The sequence below is a fragment of the Harmonia axyridis genome, chromosome 6 (genome assembly GCF_914767665.1).
Source record: "Harmonia axyridis chromosome 6, icHarAxyr1.1, whole genome shotgun sequence".
Classification (NCBI taxonomy): Eukaryota; Metazoa; Arthropoda; class Insecta; order Coleoptera; family Coccinellidae; genus Harmonia; species Harmonia axyridis.
The window spans coordinates 11,881,666-11,902,358 of NC_059506.1; positions in this window are offsets into that span (position 1 = coordinate 11,881,666).

Genomic DNA, 20,693 nt, shown 5'->3' on the forward strand with positions numbered 1-20,693 from the left:
TCATTCCACATTGTTGATTTTCTTGGACTCGGATGTCACGCAGGTAGCTATAATCTCCCACGTGGTAAGGTCAATTGCTGCTGTAACCACAAATGCACGACTGACTTCTGTTGTTGATTTCATTCGTTTGTTATTTCCTTCAATGTTTCTCATTCTAACACTTTTCATGGTATTGCACAGGGACGAAAGCTTGACACACGTGTCTAAGGAAACCACTTTGGTATAAGGGACTGTTCTTATTCCCTTTTTTTTGTTTAATCAACAATTATCCAAGTAGGCCATTCCACATTGTTGATTTTCTTGGACTCGGATGACACGCAGGTATAATCTCCCACGTGGTGAGGTCAATTGTTGCTGTAACCACAAATGCACGACTGACTTCTGTTGTTGATTTCATTTGTTTGTTATTTCCTTCTATGTTTCTCATTCTAACACTTTTTATCGTATTGCACAGGGACGAAAGCTTGACACACGTGTCTAAGGAAACCACTTTGGTATAAGGGACTGTTCTTATTCCCTTTTTTTTGTTTAATCAACAATTATCCAAGTAGGCCATTCCACATTGTTGATTTTCTTGGACTCGGATGTCACGCAGGTAGCTATAATCTCCCACGTGATAAGGTCAATTGCTGCTGTAACCACAAATGCACGACTGACTTCTGTTGTTGATTTCATTCGTTTGTTATTTCCTTCAATGTTTCTCATTCTAACACTTTTCATGGTATTGCACAGGGACGAAAGCTTGACACACGTGTCTAAGGAAACCATTTTGGTATAAGGGACTGTTCTCATTCCCTTCTTTTTGTTTAATGAACAATTATCCAAGTAAGCCATTCCACATTGTTGATTTTCTTGGACTCGGATGTCACGCAGGTAGCTCTAATCTCCCACGTGGTAAGGTCAATTGCTGCTGTAACCACAAATGCACGACTGACTTCTATTGTTGATTTCATTTGTTTGTTATTTCCTTCTATGTTTCTCATTCTAACACTTCTCATCGTATTGCACAGGGACGAAAGCTTGACACAACTGTCTAAGGAAACCACATTGGTATAAGGGACTGTTTTTATTCCCTTTTTCCTATTTGATGAACAATTATCCAAATAAGCCATTCCACATTGTTGATTTTCTTGGACTCGGATGTCACGCAGGTAGCTATAATCTTCCACGAGGTAAGGTCAATTGCTGCTGTAACCACAAATGCACGACTGACATCTGTTGATGATTTCATTTGTTTGTTATTTTCTTCAATGTTTCTCATTCTAACACTTTTCATCGTATTGCTCAGGGACGAAAACTTGACACACGAGTCTAAGGAAACCACATTGGTATAAGGGACTGTTCTTATTCCCTTTTTCCTTTTTGATGAACAATTATCCAAATAAGCCATTCCACATTGTTGATTTTCTTGGACTCGGATGTCACGCAGGTAGCTATAATCTTCCACGTGGTAAGGTCAATTGCTGCTGTAACCACAATTGCACGACTGACTTCTGTTGTTGATTTCATTTGTTTGTTATTTCCTTCAAAGTTTCTCATTCTAACTCTTTTCATCGTATTACACAGGGACGAAAACTTGACACACGTGTCTAAGGAAACCACTTTGGTATAAGGGACTGTTCTTATTTCCTTCTTTTTGTTTAATGAACAATTATCCAAGTAAGCCATTCCACATTGTTGATTTTCTTGGACTCGGATGTCACGCAGGTAGCTATAATCTCCGACGTGGTAAGGTCAATTGCTCCTGTAACCACAATTGGAAGGCTGACTTCTGTTGTTGATTTCATTTGTTTGTTATTTCCTTCAATGTTTCTCATTCTAACACTTTTCATCGTATTGCTGAGGACGAAAGCTTGACACACGTGTCCAAGGAAACCGCTCTGCTTTGGGGGACTGAGCTTATTTCTTTTTTCTTTGTTCAATGAACAATTATCCAAGTAAGCAATTCCACATTGTTTTCTTGGACTCGGATGTCACGCAGGTAGCTCTAATCTCCCACGTGGTAAGGTCAATTGCTGCTGTAACCACAAATGCACGACTGACTTCTATTGTTGATTTCATTTGTTTGTTATTTCCTTCTATGTTTCTCATTCTAACACTTCTCATCGTATTGCACAGGGACGAAAGCTTGACACACGTGTCTAAGGAAACCACATTGTTATAAGGGACTGTTCTTATTCCCTTTTTCTTTTTGATGAACAATTATCCAAGTAAGCCATTCCACATTTCTGATTTTCTTGGACTCGTATGTCACGCAGGAAGCTATAATCTCCTACGTGGTAAGGTCAATTGCTGCTGTAACCACAAATGCACGACTGACTTCTGTTGTTGATTTCATTCGTTTGTTATTTTCTTCAATGTTTCTCATTCTAACACTTTTCATCGTATTGCACAGGGACGAAAGCTTGACACAAGTGTCAAAGGAAACCACTTTGGTATAAGGGACTGTTCTTATTCCCTTCTTTTTGTTTAATGAACAATTATCCAAGTAAGCCATTCCACATTGTTGATTTTCTTGGACTCGGATGTCACGCAGGTAGCTCTAATCTCCCACGTGGTAAGGTCAATTGCTGCTGTAACCACAAATGCACGACTGACTTCTGTTGTTGATTTCATTCGTTCGTTATTTTCTTCAATGTTTCTCATTCTAACTATTTTCATCGTATTGCACAAGGACAAAAGCTTGACACACGTGTCTAAGGAAACCACTTTTGTATAAGGGACTGTTCTTATTCCCTTCTTTTTGTTTAATGAACAATTATCCAAGTAAGCCATTCCACATTGTTGATTTTCTTGGACTCGGATGACACGCAGGTATAATCTCCCACGTGGTGAGGGCAATTTCTGCTGTAACCACAAATGCACGACTGACTTCTGTTGTTGATTTCATTTGTTTGTTATTTCCTTCAATGTTTCTCATTCTAACTCTTTTCATCGTATTACACAGGGACGAAAGCTTGACACACGTGTCTAAGGAAACCACTTTGGTATAAGGGACTGTTCTTATTTCCTTGTTTTTGTTTAATGAAAAATTATCCAAGTAAGCCATTCCACATTGTTGATTTTCTTGGACTCGGATGTCACGCAGGTAGCTATAATCTACCACGTGGTAAGGTCAATTGTTGCTGTAACCACAAATGCACGACTGACTTCTGTTGTTGATTTCATTTGTTTGTTATTTCCTTCTATGTTTCTCATTCTAACACTTTTTATCGTATTGCACAAGGACGAAAGCTTGACACACGTGTCTAAGGAAACCACTTTGGTATAAGGGACTGTTCTTATTCCCTTTTTTTTATTTAATCAACAATTATCCAAGTAGGCCATTCCACATTGTTGATTTTCTTGGACTCGGATGTCACGCAGGTAGCTATAATCTCCCACGTGGTAAGGTCAATTGCTGCTGTAACCACAAATGCACGACTGACTTCTGTTGTTGATTTCATTCGTTTGTTATTTCCTTCAATGTTTCTCATTCTAACACTTTTCATGGTATTGCACAGGGACGAAAGCTTGACACACGTGTCTAAGGAAACCATTTTGGTATAAGGGACTGTTCTCATTCCCTTCTTTTTGTTTAATGAACAATTATCCAAGTAAGCCATTCCACATTGTTGATTTTCTTGGACTCGGATGTCACGCAGGTAGCTCTAATCTCCCACGTGGTAAGGTCAATTGCTGCTGTAACCACAAATGCACGACTGACTTCTATTGTTGATTTCATTTGTTTGTTATTTCCTTCTATGTTTCTCATTCTAACACTTCTCATCGTATTGCACAGGGACGAAAGCTTGACACACGTGTCAAAGGAAACCACATTGGTATAAGGGACTGTTTTTATTCCCTTTTTCCTATTTGATGAACAATTATCCAAATAAGCCATTCCACATTGTTGATTTTCTTGGACTCGGATGTCACGCAGGTAGCTATAATCTTCCACGAAGTAAGGTCAATTGCTGCTGTAACCACAAATGCACGACTGACATCTGTTGATGATTTCATTTGTTTGTTATTTTCTTCAATGTTTCTCATTCTAACACTTTTCATCGTATTGCTCAGGGAAGAAAACTTGACACACGAGTCTAAGGAAACCACATTGGTATAAGGGACTGTTCTTATTCCCTTTTTCCTTTTTGATGAACAATTATCCAAATAAGCCATTCCACATTGTTGATTTTCTTGGACTCGGATGTCACGCAGGTAGCTATAATCTCCCACGTGGTAAGGTCAATTGCTGCTGTAACCACAATTGCACGACTGACTTCTGTTGTTGATTTCATTTGTTTGTTATTTCCTTCAATGTTTCTCATTCTAACTCTTTTCATCGTATTACACAGGGACGAAAACTTGACACACGTGTCTAAGGAAACCACTTTGGTATAAGGGACTGTTCTTATTTCCTTCTTTTTGTTTAATGAACAATTATCCAAGTAAGCCATTCCACATTGTTGATTTTCTTGGACTCGGATGTCACGCAGGTAGCTATAATCTCCGACGTGGTAAGGTCAATTGCTCCTGTAACCACAATTGGAAGGCCGACTTCTGTTGTTGATTTCATTTGTTTGTTATTTCCTTCAATGATTCTAATTCTCACACTTTTCATCGTATTGCTGAGGACGAAAGCTTGACACACGTGTCCAAGGAAACCGCTCTGCTTTGGGGGACTGAGCTTATTTCTTTTTTCTTTGTTCAATGAACAATTATCCAAGTAAGCAATTCCACATTGTTTTCTTGGACTCGGATGTCACGCAGGTAGCTCTAATCTCCCACGTGGTAAGGTCAATTGCTGCTGTAACCACAAATGCACGACTGACTTCTATTGTTGATTTCATTTGTTTGTTATTTCCTTCTATGTTTCTCATTCTAACACTTCTCATCGTATTGCACAGGGACGAAAGCTTGACACACGTGTCTAAGGAAACCACATTGTTATAAGGGACTGTTCTTATTCCCTTTTTCTTTTTGATGAACAATTATCCAAGTAAGCCATTCCACATTTCTGATTTTCTTGGACTCGTATGTCACGCAGGAAGCTATAATCTCCTACGTGGTAAGGTCAATTGCTGCTGTAACCACAAATGCACGACTGACTTCTGTTGTTGATTTCATTCGTTTGTTATTTTCTTCAATGTTTCTCATTCTAACACTTTTCATCGTATTGCACAGGGACGAAAGCTTGACACAAGTGTCAAAGGAAACCACTTTGGTGTAAGGGACTGTTCTTATTCCCTTCTTTTTGTTTAATGAACAATTATCCAAGTAAGCCATTCCACATTGTTGATTTTCTCAGACCCGGATGTCACGCAGGTAGCTCTAATCTCCCACGTGGTAAGGTCAATTGCTGCTGTAACCACAAATGCACGACTGACTTCTATTGTTGATTTCATTTGTTTGTTATTTCCTTCTATGTTTCTCATTCTAACACTTCTCATCGTATCGCACAGGGACGAAAGCTTGACACACGTGTCTAAGGAAACCACATTGGTATGAGGGACTGTTCTTATTCCCTTTTTCTTTTTGATGAACAATTATCCAAGTAATCCATTCCACATTTTTGATTTTCTTGGACTCGTGTGTCACGCAGGAAGCTATAATCTCCCACATGGTAAGGTCAATTGCTGCTGTAACCACAAATGCACGACTGACTTCTGTTGTTGATTTCATTCGTTTGTTATTTTCTTCAATGTTTCTCATTCTAACACTTTTCATCGTATTGCACAGGGACGAAAGCTTGAGACAAGTGTCAAAGGAAACAACTTTGGTATAAGGGACTGTTTTCATTCCCTTTTTTTTTGTTTAATAAACAATTATTCAAGTAAGCCATTTCACATTGTTGTTTTTCTTGGACTCGGATGTCACGCAGGTAGCTATAATCTCCGACGTGGTAAGGTCAATTGCTCCTGTAACCACAATTGGAAGGCTGACTTCTGTTGTTGATTTCATTTGTTTGTTATTTCCTTCAATGATTCTCATTCTCACACTTTTCATCGTATTGCTGAGGACGAAAGCTTGACACACGTGTCCAAGGAAACCGCTCTGCTTTGGGGGACTGAGCTTATTTCTTTTTTCTTTGTTCAATGAACAATTATCCAAGTAAGCAATTCCACATTGTTTTCTTGGACTCGGATGTCACGCAGGTAGCTCTAATCTCCCACGTGGTAAGGTCAATTGCTGCTGTAACCACAAATGCACGACTGACTTCTATTGTTGATTTCATTTGTTTGTTATTTCCTTCTATGTTTCTCATTCTAACACTTCTCATCGTATTGCACAGGGACGAAAGCTTGACACACGTGTCTAAGGAAACCACATTGTTATAAGGGACTGTTCTTATTCCCTTTTTCTTTTTGATGAACAATTATCCAAGTAAGCCATTCCACATTTCTGATTTTCTTGGACTCGTATGTCACGCAGGAAGCTATAATCTCCTACGTGGTAAGGTCAATTGCTGCTGTAACCACAAATGCACGACTGACTTCTGTTGTTGATTTCATTCGTTTGTTATTTTCTTCAATGTTTCTCATTCTAACACTTTTCATCGTATTGCACAGGGACGAAAGCTTGACACAAGTGTCAAAGGAAACCACTTTGGTATAAGGGACTGTTCTTATTCCCTTCTTTTTGTTTAATGAACAATTATCCAAGTAAGCCATTCCACATTGTTGATTTTCTTGGACCGGATGTCACGCAGGTAGCTCTAATCTCCCACGTGGTAAGGTCAATTGCTGCTGAAACCACAAATGCACGACTGACTTCTATTGTTGATTTCATTTGTTTGTTATTTCCTTCTATGTTTCTCATTCTCACACTTTTCATCGTATTGCTGAGGACGAAAGCTTGACACACGTGTCCAAGGAAACCGCTCTGCTTTGGGGGACTGAGCTTTTTTCTTTTTTCTTTGTTCAATGAACAATTATCCAAGTAAGCAATTCCACATTGTTTTCTTGGACTCGGATGTCACGCAGGTAGCTATAACCTACCACGTGGTAGTCAATTGCTGCTGTTACCACAAATGGACGGCTGACTTCTGTTGTGGATGAACAATTCCACATTGTTGATTTTCTTGGACTCGGATGTCACGCAGGTAGCTATAATCTCCCACGTGGTAAAATCAATTGCTGCTGTAACAACAATTGAACGGCTGACTTCTGTTGTTGATTTCATTTGTTTGTTATTTCCTTCAATGTTTCTCATTCTTACACTTTTCATCGTAATGCACAGGGACGAAAGCTTGACACACGTGTCTAAGGAAACCTCATTGGTATAAGGGACTGTTTTTATTTCCTTCTTTCTGTATAATGAAGAATTATCCAAGTAAGCCTTTCCACATTGTTGATTTTCTTGGACTCGGATAACACGCGGGTAGCTATAATCTTCCACGTGGTAAGGTCAATTGCTGCTGTAACCACAATTGGACGGCTGACTTCTGTTGTTGATTTCATTTGTTTGTTATTTCCTTCAATGTATCTCATTCTAACACTCCTCATCGTATTAAACAGGGACGAAAGCTTGACACACGTGTCTAAGGAAACCACTTTGGTATAAGGGACTGTTCTTATTCCCTTCTTTTTGTTTAATGAACAATTATCCAAGTAAGCAATTCCACATTGTTGATTTTCTTGGACTCGGATGACACGCAGGTATAATCTCCCACGTGGTGAGGTCAATTTCTGCTGTAACCACAAATGCACGACTGACTTCTGTTGTTGATTTCATTTGTTTGTTATTTCCTTCAATGTTTCCCATTCTAACACTTCTCATCGTATTGCACAGGGACGAAAGCTTGACACACGTGTCTATGGAAACCACATTGGTATAAGGGACTGTTCTTATTCCCTCCTTACTGTATAATGATCAATTATCCAAGTAAGCCATTCCGCATTGTTGATTTTCTTGGACTCGGATGACACGCAGGTATAATCTCCCACGTGGTGAGGTCAATTTCTGCTGTAACCACAAATGCACGACTGACTTCTGTTGTTGATTTCATTTGTTTGTTATTTCCTTCAATGTTTCTCATTCTTACACTTTTCATCGTATTGCACAGGGACGAAAGCTTGACACACGTGTCTAAGGAAACCACTTTGGTATGAGGGACTGTTCTTATTCCCTTTTTTCTGTTTAATGAACAATTATCCAAGTAAGCCATTCCACATTGTTGATTTTCTTGGACTTGGATTTCACGCAGGTAGCTATAATCTCCCACGTGGTAAGGTCAATTGCTGCTGTAACCACAATTGCACGACTGACTTCTGTTGTTGATTTCATTTGTTTGTTATTTCCTTCTATGTTACTCATTCTAACACTTTTCATCGTATTGCACAGGGACGAAAGCTTGACACACGTGTCTAAGGAAACTCCATTGGTATAAGGAACTGTTCTTATTCCCTTTTTCCTTTTTGATGAACAATTATCCAAATAAGCCATTCCACATTGTTGATTTTCTTGGACTTGGATGTCACGCAGGTAGCCATAATCTTCCACGAGGTAAGGTCAATTGCTGCTGTAACCACAAATGCACGACTGACTTCTGTTGTTGATTTCATTTGTTTGTTATTTCCTTCAAAGTTTCTCATTCTAACTCTTTTCATCGTATTACACAGGGACGAAAACTTGACACACGTGTCTAAGGAAACCACTTTGGTATAAGGGACTGTTCTTATTTCCTTCTTTTTGTTTAATGAACAATTATCCAAGTAAGCCATTCCACATTGTTGATTTTCTTGGACTCGGATGTCACGCAGGTAGCTATAATCTTCCACGAGGTAAGGTCAATTGCTGCTGTAACCACAAATGCACGACTGACATCTGTTGATGATTTCATTTGTTTGTTATTTTCTTCAATGTTTCTCATTCTAACACTTTTCATCGTATTGCTCAGGGACGAAAACTTGACACACGAGTCTAAGGAAACCACAAGGGACTGTTTTTATTCCCTTTTTTCTTTTTGATGAACAATTATCCAAGTAAGCCATTCCGCATTGTTGATTTTCTTGGACTCGGATGTCACGCAGGTAGCTATAATCTCCCACGTGGTAAGGTCAATTGCTGCTGTAACCACAAATGCACGACTGACTTCTGTTGTTGATTTCATTCGTTCGTTATTTTCTTCAATGTTTCTCATTCTAACTATTTTCATCGTATTGCACAAGGACGAAAGCTTGACACACGTGTCTAAGGAAACCACTTTGGTATAAGGGACTGTTCTTATTCCCTTTTTTTTGTTTAATCAACAATTATCCAAGTAAGCCATTCCACATTGTTGATTTTCTTGGACTCGGATGTCACGCAGGTAGCTCTAATCTCTCACGTGGTAAGGTCAATTGCTGTTGTAACCACAAATGCACGACTGACTTCTATTGTTGATTTCATTTGTTTGTTATGTCCTTCTATGTTTCTCATTCTAACACTTCTCATCGTATTGCACAGGGACGAAAGCTTGACACACGTGTCTAAGGAAACCACATTGGTATAAGGGACTGTTTTTATTCCCCTTTTCCTATTTGATGAACAATTATCCAAATAAGCCATTCCACATTGTTGATTTTCTTGGACTCGGATGTCACGCAGGTAGCTATAATCTTCCACGAGGTAAGGTCAATTGCTGCTGTAACCACAAATGCACGACTGACATCTGTTGATGATTTCATTTGTTTGTTATTTTCTTCAATGTTTCTCATTCTAACACTTTTCAGCGTATTGCTCAGGGACGAAAACTTGACACACGAGTCTAAGGAAACCACATTGGTATAAGGGACTGTTCTTATTCCCTTTTTCCTTTTTGATGAACAATTATCCAAATAAGCCATTCCACATTGTTGATTTTCTTGGACTCGGATGTCACGCAGGTAGCTATAATCTCCCACGTGGTAAGGTCAATTGCTGCTGTAACCACAATTGCACGACTGACTTCTGTTGTTGATTTCATTTGTTTGTTATTTCCTTCAATGTTTCTCATTCTAACTCTTTTCATCGTATTACACAGGGACGAAAACTTGACACACGTGTCTAAGGAAACCACTTTGGTATAAGGGACTGTTCTTATTTCCTTCTTTTTGTTTAATGAACAATTATCCAAGTAAGCCATTCCACATTGTTGATTTTCTGGGACTCGGATGTCACGCAGGTAGCTATAATCTCCGACGTGGTAAGGTCAATTGCTCCTGTAACCACAATTGGAAGGCTGACTTCTGTTGTTGATTTCATTTGTTTGTTATTTCCTTCAATGATTCTCATTCTCACACTTTTCATCGTATTGCTGAGGACGAAAGCTTGACACACGTGTCCAAGGAAACCGCTCTGCTTTGGGGGACTGAGCTTATTTCTTTTTTCTTTGTTCAATGAACAATTATCCAAGTAAGCAATTCCACATTGTTTTCTTGGACTCGGATGTCACGCAGGTAGCTCTAATCTCCCACGTGGTAAGGTCAATTGCTGCTGTAACCACAAATGCACGACTGACTTCTATTGTTGATTTCATTTGTTTGTTATTTCCTTCTATGTTTCTCATTCTAACACTTCTTATCGTATTGCACAGGGACGAAAGCTTGACACACGTGTCTAAGGAAACCACTTTGGTATAAGGGACTGTTCTTATTCCCTTTTTTTTGTTTAATCAACAATTATCCAAGTAGGCCATTCCACATTGTTGATTTTCTTGGACTCGGATGTCACGCAGGTAGCTATAATCTCCCACGTGGTAAGGTCAATTGCTGCTGTAACCACAAATGCACGACTGACTTCTGTTGTTGATTTCATTCGTTTGTTATTTCCTTCAATGTTTCTCATTCTAACACTTTTCATGGTATTGCACAGGGACGAAAGCTTGACACACGTGTCTAAGGAAACCATTTTGGTATAAGGGACTGTTCTCATTCCCTTCTTTTTGTTTAATGAACAATTATCCAAGTAAGCCATTCCACATTGTTGATTTTCTTGGACTCGGATGTCACGCAGGTAGCTCTAATCTCTCACGTGGTAAGGTCAATTGCTGTTGTAACCACAAATGCACGACTGACTTCTATTGTTGATTTCATTTGTTTGTTATGTCCTTCTATGTTTCTCATTCTAACACTTCTCATCGTATTGCACAGGGACGAAAGCTTGACACACGTGTCTAAGGAAACCACATTGGTATAAGGGACTGTTTTTATTCCCCTTTTCCTATTTGATGAACAATTATCCAAATAAGCCATTCCACATTGTTGATTTTCTTGGACTCGGATGTCACGCAGGTAGCTATAATCTTCCACGAGGTAAGGTCAATTGCTGCTGTAACCACAAATGCACGACTGACATCTGTTGATGATTTCATTTGTTTGTTATTTTCTTCAATGTTTCTCATTCTAACACTTTTCATGGTATTGCACAGGGACGAAAGCTTGACACACGTGTCTAAGGAAACCATTTTGGTATAAGGGACTGTTCTCATTCCCTTCTTTTTGTTTAATGAACAATTATCCAAGTAAGCCATTCCACATTGTTGATTTTCTTGGACTCGGATGTCACGCAGGTAGCTCTAATCTCCCACGTGGTAAGGTCAATTGCTGCTGTAACCACAAATGCACGACTGACTTCTATTGTTGATTTCATTTGTTTGTTATTTCCTTCTATGTTTCTCATTCTAACACTTCTCATCGTATTGCACAGGGACGAAAGCTTGACACACGTGTCTAAGGAAACCACATTGTTATAAGGGACTGTTCTTATTCCCTTTTTCTTTTTGATGAACAATTATCCAAGTAAGCCATTCCACATTTCTGATTTTCTTGGACTCGTATGTCACGCAGGAAGCTATAATCTCCTACGTGGTGAGGTCAATTGCTGCTGTAACCACAAATGCACGACTGACTTCTGTTGTTGATTTCATTCGTTTGTTATTTTCTTCAATGTTTCTCATTCTAACACTTTTCATCGTATTGCACAGGGACGAAAGCTTGACACAAGTGTCAAAGGAAACCACATTGGTATAAGGGACTGTTCTTATTCCCTTTTTCTTTTTGATGAACAATTATCCAAGTAAGCCATTCCACATTTTTGATTTTCTTGGACTCGTGTGTCACGCAGGAAGCTATAATCTCCCACGTGGTAAGGTCAATTGCTGCTGTAACCACAAATGCACGACTGACTTCTGTTGTTGATTTCATTCGTTTGTTATTTTCTTCAATGTTTCTCATTCTAACACTTTTTCATCGTATTGCACAGGGACGAAAGCTTGACACAAGTGTCAAAGGAAACAGTTTTGGTATAAGGGACTGTTTTCATTCCATTTTTTTTTGTTTAATAAACAATTATTCAAGTAAGCCATTTCACATTGTTGTTTTTCTTGGACTCGGATGTCACGCAGGTAGCTATAATCTCCGACGTGGTAAGGTCAATTGCTCCTGTAACCACAATTGGAAGGCTGACTTCTGTTGTTGATTTCATTTGTTTGTTATTTCCTTCAATGATTCTCATTCTCACACTTTTCATCGTATTGCTGAGGACGAAAGCTTGACACACGTGTCCAAGGAAACCGCTCTGCTTTGGGGGACTGAGCTTATTTCTTTTTTCTTTGTTCAATGAACAATTATCCAAGTAAGCAATTCCACATTGTTTTCTTGGACTCGGATGTCACGCAGGTAGCTATAACCTACCACGTGGTAAAGTCAATTGCTGCTGTTACCACAAATGGACGGCTGACTTCTGTTGTGGATGAACAATTCCACATTGTTGATTTTCTTGGACTCGGATGTCACGCAGGTGGCTATAATCTCCCACGTGGTAAAATCAATTGCTGCTGTAACAACAATTGAACGGCTGACTTCTGTTGTTGATTTCATTTGTTTGTTATTTCCTTCAATGTTTCTCATTCTTACACTTTTCATCGTAATGCACAGGGACGAAAGCTTGACACACGTGTCTAAGGAAACCTCATTGGTATAAGGGACTGTTTTTATTTCCTTCTTTCTGTATAATGAAGAATTATCCAAGTAAGCCTTTCCACATTGTTGATTTTCTTGGACTCGGATAACACGCGGGTAGCTATAATCTCCCACGTGGTAAGGTCAATTGCTGCTGTAACCACAATTGGACGGCTGACTTCTATTGTTGATTTCATTTGTTTGTTATTTCCTTCAATGTATCTCATTCTAACACTCCTCATCGTATTGCACAGGGACGAAAGCTTGACACACGTGTCTATGGAAACCACATTGGTATAAGGGACTGTTCTTATTCCCTTCTTTCTGTATAATGTTCGTAATGCACAGGGACGAAAGCTTGACACACGTGTCTAAGGAAACCTCATTGGTATAAGGGACTGTTTTTATTTCCTTCTTTCTGTATAATGAAGAATTATCCAAGTAAGCCTTTCCACATTGTTGATTTTCTTGGACTCGGATGACACGCGGGTAGCTATAATCTCCCACGTGGTAAGGTCAATTGCTGCTGTAACCACAATTGGACGGCTGACTTCTGGTGTTGATTTCATTTGTTTGTTATTTCCTTCAATGTTTCTCATTCCAACACTTCTCATCGTATTGCACAGGGACGAAAGCTTGATACACGTGTCTATGGAAACCACATTGGTATAAGGGACTGTTCTCATTCCCTTCTTTCTGTATAATGATCAATTATCCAGGTAAGCCATTCCACATTGTTGATTATCTTGGACTGTGATGACACGCGGGTAGCTATAATCTCCCACGTGGTGAGGTCAATTGCTGCTGTAACCACAATTGGACGGCTGACTTCTGTTGTTGATTTCATTTGTTTGTTATTTCCTTCAATGTTTCTCATTCTAACACTTCTCATCGTATTTCACAGGGACGAAAGCTTGACACACGTGTCGAAGGAAACCGCTTTGGTATAAGGGACTGTTCTTATTCCCTTTTTTTTTTGTTTAATGATCAATTATCCAAGTAAGCCTTCCACATTCTTGTTTTTCTTGGACACGGATGTCACGCAGGAAGCTATAATTTTCCACGTGGTAAGGTCAATTGCTGCTGTAACCTCAAATGAACGGCTGACTTCTGTTGTTGATTTCATTCGTTTGTTATTTCCTTCAATGTTTCTCATTCTAACACTTTTCATCGTATTGCACAGGGACGAAAGCTTGACACACATGTCTAAGGAAACCACATTGGTATAAGGGACTGTTCTTATTCCCTTTTTGCTTTTTGATGAACAATTATCCAAGTAAGCCATTCCACATTGTTGATTTTCTTGGACTCAGATGTCACGCAGGTAGCTATAATCTCCCACGTGGTAAGGTCAATTGCTGCTGTAACCACAAATGCACGACTGACTTCTGTTGTTGATTTCATTTGTTTGTTATTTCCTTCTATGTTTCTCATTCTAACACTTTTCACCGTATTGCACAGGGACGAAAGCTTGACACACGTGTCTAAGGAAACCACTTTGGTATAAGGGACTGTTCTTATTCCCTTCTTTTTGTTTAATGAACAATTATCCAAGTAAGCCATTCCACATTGTTGATTTTCTTGGACTCGGATGTCACGCAGGTAGCTCTAATCTCCCACGTGGTAAGGTCAATTGCTGCTGTAACCACAAATGCACGACTGACTTCTATTGTTGATTTCATTCGTTTGTTATTTCCTTCAATGTTTCTCATTCTAACACTTTTCATGGTATTGCACAGGGACGAAAGCTTGACACACGTGTCTAAGGAAACCATTTTGGTATAAGGGACTGTTCTCATTCCCTTCTTTTTGTTTAATGAACAATTATCCAAGTAAGCCATTCCACATTGTTGATTTTCTTGGACTCGGATGTCACGCAGGTAGCTATAATCTTCCACGAGGTAAGGTCAATTGCTGCTGTAACCACAAATGCACGACTGACATCTGTTGATGATTTCATTTGTTTGTTATTTTCTTCAATGTTTCTCATTCTAACACTTTTCATCGTATTGCTCAGGGACGAAAACTTGACACACGAGTCTAAGGAAACCACATTGGTATAAGGGACTGTTCTTATTCCCTTTTTCCTTTTTGATGAACAATTATCCAAATAAGCCATTCCACATTGTTGATTTTCTTGGACTCGGATGTCACGCAGGTAGCTATAATCTCCCACGTGGTAAGGTCAATTGCTGCTGTAACCACAATTGCACGACTGACTTCTGTTGTTGATTTCATTTGTTTGTTATTTCCTTCAATGTTTCTCATTCTAACTCTTTTCATCGTATTACACAGGGACGAAAACTTGACACACGTGTCTAAGGAAACCACTTTGGTATAAGGGACTGTTCTTATTTCCTTCTTTTTGTTTAATGAACAATTATCCAAGTAAGCCATTCCACATTGTTGATTTTCTGGGACTCGGATGTCACGCAGGTAGCTATAATCTCCGACGTGGTAAGGTCAATTGCTCCTGTAACCACAATTGGAAGGCTGACTTCTGTTGTTGATTTCATTTGTTTGTTATTTCCTTCAATGATTCTCATTCTCACACTTTTCATCGTATTGCTGAGGACGAAAGCTTGACACACGTGTCCAAGGAAACCGCTCTGCTTTGGGGGACTGAGCTTATTTCTTTTTTCTTTGTTCAATGAACAATTATCCAAGTAAGCAATTCCACATTGTTTTCTTGGACTCGGATGTCACGCAGGTAGCTCTAATCTCCCACGTGGTAAGGTCAATTGCTGCTGTAACCACAAATGCACGACTGACTTCTATTGTTGATTTCATTTGTTTGTTATTTCCTTCTATGTTTCTCATTCTAACACTTCTCATCGTATTGCACAGGGACGAAAGCTTGACACACGTGTCTAAGGAAACCACATTGTTATAAGGGACTGTTCTTATTCCCTTTTTCTTTTTGATGAACAATTATCCAAGTAAGCCATTCCACATTTCTGATTTTCTTGGACTCGTATGTCACGCAGGAAGCTATAATCTCCTACGTGGTAAGGTCAATTGCTGCTGTAACCACAAATGCACGACTGACTTCTGTTGTTGATTTCATTCGTTTGTTATTTTCTTCAATGTTTCTCATTCTAACACTTTTCATCGTATTGCACAGGGACGAAAGCTTGACACAAGTGTCAAAGGAAACCACTTTGGCATAAGGGACTGTTCTTATTCCCTTCTTTTTGTTTAATGAACAATTATCCAAGTAAGCAATTCCACATTGTTTTCTTGGACTCGGATGTCACGCAGGTAGCTCTAATCTCCCACGTGGTAAGGTCAATTGCTGCTGTAACCACAAATGCACGACTGACTTCTATTGTTGATTTCATTTGTTTGTTATTTCCTTCTATGTTTCTCATTCTAACACTTCTCATCGTATCGCACAGGGACGAAAACTTGACACACGTGTCTAAGGAAACCACATTGGTATAAGGGACTGTTCTTATTCCCTTTTTCTTTTTGATGAACAATTATCCAAGTAAGCCATTCCACATTTTTGATTTTCTTGGACTCGTGTGTCACGCAGGAAGCTATAATCTCCCACGTGGTAAGGTCAATTGCTGCTGTAACCACAAATGCACGACTGACTTCTGTTGTTGATTTCATTCGTTTGTTATTTTCTTCAATGTTTCTCATTCTAACACTTTTTCATCGTATTGCACAGGGACGAAAGCTTGACACAAGTGTCAAAGGAAACAGTTTTGGTATAAGGGACTGTTTTCATTCCATTTTTTTTTGTTTAATAAACAATTATTCAAGTAAGCCATTTCACATTGTTGTTTTTCTTGGACTCGGATGTCACGCAGGTAGCTATAATCTCCGACGTGGTAAGGTCAATTGCTCCTGTAACCACAATTGGAAGGCTGACTTCTGTTGTTGATTTCATTTGTTTGTTATTTCCTTCAATGATTCTCATTCTCACACTTTTCATCGTATTGCTGAGGACGAAAGCTTGACACACGTGTCCAAGGAAACCGCTCTGCTTTGGGGGACTGAGCTTATTTCTTTTTTCTTTGTTCAATGAACAATTATCCAAGTAAGCAATTCCACATTGTTTTCTTGGACTCGGATGTCACGCAGGTAGCTCTAATCTCCCACGTGGTAAGGTCAATTGCTGCTGTAACCACAAATGCACGACTGACTTCTATTGTTGATTTCATTTGTTTGTTATTTCCTTCTATGTTTCTCATTCTAACACTTCTCATCGTATTGCACAGGGACGAAAGCTTGACACACGTGTCTAAGGAAACCACATTGTTATAAGGGACTGTTCTTATTCCCTTTTTCTTTTTGATGAACAATTATCCAAGTAAGCCATTCCACATTTCTGATTTTCTTGGACTCGTATGTCACGCAGGAAGCTATAATCTCCTACGTGGTAAGGTCAATTGCTGCTGTAACCACAAATGCACGACTGACTTCTGTTGTTGATTTCATTCGTTTGTTATTTTCTTCAATGTTTCTCATTCTAACACTTTTCATCGTATTGCACAGGGACGAAAGCTTGACACAAGTGTCAAAGGAAACCACTTTGGCATAAGGGACTGAGCTTATTTCTTTTTTCTTTGTTCAATGAACAATTATCCAAGTAAGCAATTCCACATTGTTTTCTTGGACTCGGATGTCACGCAGGTAGCTCTAATCTCCCACGTGGTAAGGTCAATTGCTGCTGTAACCACAAATGCACGACTGACTTCTATTGTTGATTTCATTTGTTTGTTATTTCCTTCTATGTTTCTCATTCTAACACTTCTCATCGTATCGCACAGGGACGAAAACTTGACACACGTGTCTAAGGAAACCACATTGGTATAAGGGACTGTTCTTATTCCCTTTTTCTTTTTGATGAACAATTATCCAAGTAAGCCATTCCACATTTTTGATTTTCTTGGACTCGTGTGTCACGCAGGAAGCTATAATCTCCCACGTGGTAAGGTCAATTGCTGCTGTAACCACAAATGCACGACTGACTCCTGTTGTTGATTTCATTCGTTTGTTATTTTCTTCAATGTTTCTCATTCTAACACTTTTTCATCGTATTGCACAGGGACGAAAGCTTGACACAAGTGTCAAAGGAAACAGTTTTGGTATAAGGGACTGTTTTCATTCCATTTTTTTTTGTTTAATAAACAATTATTCAAGTAAGCCATTTCACATTGTTGTTTTTCTTGGACTCGGATGTCACGCAGGTAGCTATAATCTCCGACGTGGTAAGGTCAATTGCTCCTGTAACCACAATTGGAAGGCTGACTTCTGTTGTTGATTTCATTTGTTTGTTATTTCCTTCAATGATTCTCATTCTCACACTTTTCATCGTATTGCTGAGGACGAAAGCTTGACACACGTGTCCAAGGAAACCGCTCTGCTTTGGGGGACTGAGCTTATTTCTTTTTTCTTTGTTCAATGAACAATTATCCAAGTAAGCAATTCCACATTGTTTTCTTGGACTCGGATGTCACGCAGGTAGCTATAACCTACCACGTGGTAAAGTCAATTGCTGCTGTTACCACAAATGGACGGCTGACTTCTGTTGTGGATGAACAATTCCACATTGTTGATTTTCTTGGACTCGGATGTCACGCAGGTGGCTATAATCTCCCACGTGGTAAAATCAATTGCTGCTGTAACCACAATTGAACGGCTGACTTCTGTTGTTGATTTCATTTGTTTGTTATTTCCTTCAATGTTTCTCATTCTTACACTTTTCATCGTAATGCACAGGGACGAAAGCTTGACACACGTGTCTAAGGAAACCTCATTGGTATAAGGGACTGTTTTTATTTCCTTCTTTCTGTATAATGAAGAATTATCCAAGTAAGCCTTTCCACATTGTTGATTTTCTTGGACTCGGATAACACGCGGGTAGCTATAATCTCCCACGTGGTAAGGTCAATTGCTGCTGTAACCACAATTGGACGGCTGACTTCTGTTGTTGATTTCATTTGTTTGTTATTTCCTTCAATGTATCTCATTCTAACACTCCTCATCGTATTGCACAGGGACGAAAGCTTGACACACGTGTCTATGGAAACCACATTGGTATAAGGGACTGTTCTTATTCCCTTCTTTCTGTATAATGTTCGTAATGCACAGGGACGAAAGCTTGACACACGTGTCTAAGGAAACCTCATTGGTATAAGGGACTGTTTTTATTTCCTTCTTTCTGTATAATGAACAATTATCCAAGTAAGCCATTCCACATTGTTGATTTTCTTGGACTCGGATGTCACGCAGGTAGCTATAATCTTCCACGAGGTAAGGTCAATTGCTGCTGTAACCACAAATGCACGACTGACATCTGTTGATGATTTCATTTGTTTGTTATTTTCTTCAATGTTTCTCATTCTAACACTTTTCATCGTATTGCTCAGGGACGAAAACTTGACACACGAGTCTAAGGAAACCACATTGGTATAAGGGACTGTTCTTATTCCCTTTTTCCTTTTTGATGAACAATTATCCAAATAAGCCATTCCACATTGTTGATTTTCTTGGACTCGGATGTCACGCAGGTAGCTATAATCTCCCACGTGGTAAGGTCAATTGCTGCTGTAACCACAATTGCACGACTGACTTCTGTTGTTGATTTCATTTGTTTGTTATTTCCTTCAATGTTTCTCATTCTAACTCTTTTCATCGTATTACACAGGGACGAAAACTTGACACACGTGTCTAAGGAAACCACTTTGGTATAAGGGACTGTTCTTATTTCCTTCTTTTTGTTTAATGAACAATTATCCAAGTAAGCCATTCCACATTGTTGATTTTCTGGGACTCGGATGTCACGCAGGTAGCTATAATCTCCGACGTGGTAAGGTCAATTGCTCCTGTAACCACAATTGGAAGGCTGATTTCTGTTGTTGATTTCATTTGTTTGTTATTTCCTTCAATGATTCTCATTCTCACACTTTTCATCGTATTGCTGAGGACGAAAGCTTGACACACGTGTCCAAGGAAACCGCGCTGCTTTGGGGGACTGAGCTTATTTCTTTTTTCTTTGTTCAATGAACAATTATCCAAGTAAGCAATTCCACATTGTTTTCTTGGACTCGGATGTCACGCAGGTAGCTCTAATCTCCCACGTGGTAAGGTCAATTGCTGCTGTAACCACAAATGCACGACTGACTTCTATTGTTGATTTCATTTGTTTGTTATTTCCTTCTATGTTTCTCATTCTAACACTTCTCATCGTATTGCACAGGGACGAAAGCTTGACACACGTGTCTAAGGAAACCACATTGTTATAAGGGACTGTTCTTATTCCCTTTTTCTTTTTGATGAACAATTATCCAAGTAAGCCATTCCACATTTCTGATTTTCTTGGACTCGTATGTCACGCAGGAAGCTATAATCTCCTACGTGGTGAGGTCAATTGCTGCTGTAACCACAAATGCACGACTGACTTCTGTTGTTGATTTCATTCGTTTGTTATTTTCTTCAATGTTTCTCATTCTAACACTTTTCATCGTATTGCACAGGGACGAAAGCTTGACACAAGTGTCAAAGGAAACCACATTGGTATAAGGGACTGTTCTTATTCCCTTTTTCTTTTTGATGAACAATTATCCAAGTAAGCCATTCCACATTTTTGATTTTCTTGGACTCGTGTGTCACGCAGGAAGCTATAATCTCCCACGTGGTAAGGTCAATTGCTGCTGTAACCACAAATGCACGACTGACTTCTGTTGTTGATTTCATTCGTTTGTTATTTTCTTCAATGTTTCTCATTCTAACACTTTTTCATCGTATTGCACAGGGACGAAAGCTTGACACAAGTGT